Genomic DNA, 2,668 nt, shown 5'->3' on the forward strand with positions numbered 1-2,668 from the left:
TTTTGATTATGATTCTTTGTTTCTAAAATGGATATAACCACGCCTTTGACTTCTAATAAGTGGAGCAAGTCCTTAGAGCTTTCGGAAAAGCTGCTTCCTGGTTTATAATCCTCAGTTTGGCTCAAATAAAATGATTTTTTTTTCTTCTTAACTTGATAACTGAATTTTCCTTGACATTTTCTAGGGGTAGCCGGCAAGCTTCAGAGACACCCAGCAGCTGACATCTGGAGTCTACCTTGAACCAGCGCTTGGTACCAGCATGGGCCCATTAAGCCTTGTCCACGTCTTAGTATTCCTCAGGTGTTTTTGATGACTTCTCCCGATAGCCAGACATCATTGCTTTAAATGATGTCCTGAATTTTATTCAAGCTGTTTCTCTTGGGACTTGGAATCCTAAGGGGATACTGGTCTATTTCCTAGGCAGGGGCCTAAGTGGAAATTCCCAGGCAGGCACGCACCTAGGAGGAACTTCTTAGTAAACTGGGTTGGATGTCCTCTTTAACAATTTGGCTTAAATTGGAAAGAGTATGTTCATATGGTCTGAACAAATTGTTTGCTGGTGAAATGAAAGACTGAACCCGCTCAGCTCTGAAGAAAAGGGACTTGACTTCTTCTAGCCATAATGTGTCTTCAGGTGACTGAGAAGCTGGCAGAAGGATCTGAGAATCAACTCTCATGACTCATGCTGGTCCTACAGGACATCCCACTACAATCGTCAAGGAAATTCTGCTCACCAAGGGCACAATAAGGCTGATCACCCAGTGCTCTGAGCACCCACGGCAGTTTCAGGCTGCTGGAGGGAGAAACCCAGACTTGTAAGAGAGTCGAACGGACCCAAGGGTAACTCCTTAGGGAGTCAGAAGCAGCACACATTCGATCCATCACATTGCCCTCAGTTGTTCAGATTATATCTGAAATAGGCTACCAAATGAATAATGAGAAACCATGCTTCAGAGGCTGAACAGCTTCAGATGGGCAGTCACTCCTAGAACCCCAGCTGGCTTCCTGGACAATTAGAACAAAGTCACTGCTTACATTTAACTCTTAAATGGTCAGGATGGGACTCGACATTCCAAAACTATAGGGAAAGCCTCCTTGATAAAACATCTTTTCAAAATTCTGACCCTAAGAGAACAAAATTATTCCTAGGAGAAAGCTTAAAGTTATAACTCTTATCATGTCCTTGAAATGTAAACACAGCCCACATTGCCTATAACTACAGCCTTGGCTCAAAAAGTAGAATTTAAAACTAAAAGGGGGCAGAGGCGTACGGAGCCAGTGCGGCGAGGACCATGTTGCTTCCAAACATCCTTCTCACCAGTACACCAGGGGTTGGAAAAACTACCTTAGGCAAAGAACTTGCATCAAGATCAGGACTGAAATACGTTAATGTGGGTGACTTAGCTCGAGAAGTTTGATCACCGGATATCATGGAGTCTGGCAAGATGGCTTCTCCCAAGAGCATGCCGAAAGATGCACAGATGATGGCACAAATCCTGAAGGATATGGGGATTACAGAATATGAACCAAGAGTTATAAATCAGATGCTGGAGTTTGCCTTCCGATATGTAACCACAATTCTAGATGATGCAAAAATTTATTCAAGTCATGCTAAGAAAGCTACTGTTGACGCAGATGATGTGCGATTGGCAAGCCAGTGTCGTGCTGACCAGTCTTTCACCGCTCCTCCCCCAAGAGATTTTTTATTAGATATTGCAAGGCAAAGAAATCAAACCCCTTTGCCATTGATCAAGCCATACTCAGGTCCTAGATTGCCACCTGATAGGTATTGCTTGACTGCTCCAAATTATAGACTTAAGTCTTTACAAAAAAAAGCATCTACTTCTGCAGGAAGAATAACGGTTCCACGGTTAAGTGTTGGTTCAGCTACTAGCAGACCAAGTACTCCCACGCTTGGCACACCAACCCCACAAGCTATGTCCGTTTCAACTAAAGTAGGGACTCCAGTGTCCCTCACAGGGCAAAGGTTCACAGTACAGATGCCCACTTCACAGTCCCCAGCTGTAAAAGCATCAATTCCTGCAACATCAGCTGTTCAGAATGTTCTAATTAACCATCATTAATTGGGTCCAAAAATATTCTTATTACCACTAACATGGTCTCATCACAAAATACTGCCAATGAAGCATCAAACGCATTGAAAAGGAAACATTGATGATGATGACGATGATGACGATGACAATGACTATGATAACTTGTAATCTAGCCTCAACGCATGTGACATGTATATTTGGTTTTGAATCTATTGTACTGAGATTAAACATGCATGCTAGATATTTCCATGTTGTGTTCTAGAAAGAATAGTATTTAATGAGTAAATATGCTTACCACACTTTTCAATTGAGCTGTTGTGTTAGATTTTCTTTAATAGGATTAGTAATGGTTTCTCGTCACCCTTTAAGTGTAAAAAATAAAGTTGCAATTCGTGCATTAAAAAAAAAAAACTAAAAGGGGAAAAAAAAGAGGGTGGGAAGCTTTTTAAAAATCAAGCAAAAAAGCTATCAGACTCTGTGTCTATCTGGATATACATATGATTGTGTATATGTTATAAATACAATACATCCCTATCTCTGGATGGTGCTATTAAAATTAATTTGTAAAAGAGCTTTATTTAATTGATTTAGAAGTAAGTGCTTACAAATCAAAT

The 2,668-nt window shown here is 40.9% G+C and overlaps 1 pseudogene; it reads left to right on the forward strand.

Moving 5' to 3' along the window:
• The first annotated feature begins 1,414 nt into the window (after positions 1–1,414).
• Positions 1,415–2,222, forward strand: LOC138082163 (transcription initiation factor TFIID subunit 9-like; annotated as a pseudogene).
• Positions 2,223–2,668: the final 446 nt, after the last annotated feature.

The sequence above is a fragment of the Capricornis sumatraensis genome, chromosome 7 (genome assembly GCF_032405125.1).
Source record: "Capricornis sumatraensis isolate serow.1 chromosome 7, serow.2, whole genome shotgun sequence".
NCBI classification, from domain to species: domain Eukaryota; kingdom Metazoa; phylum Chordata; class Mammalia; order Artiodactyla; family Bovidae; genus Capricornis; species Capricornis sumatraensis.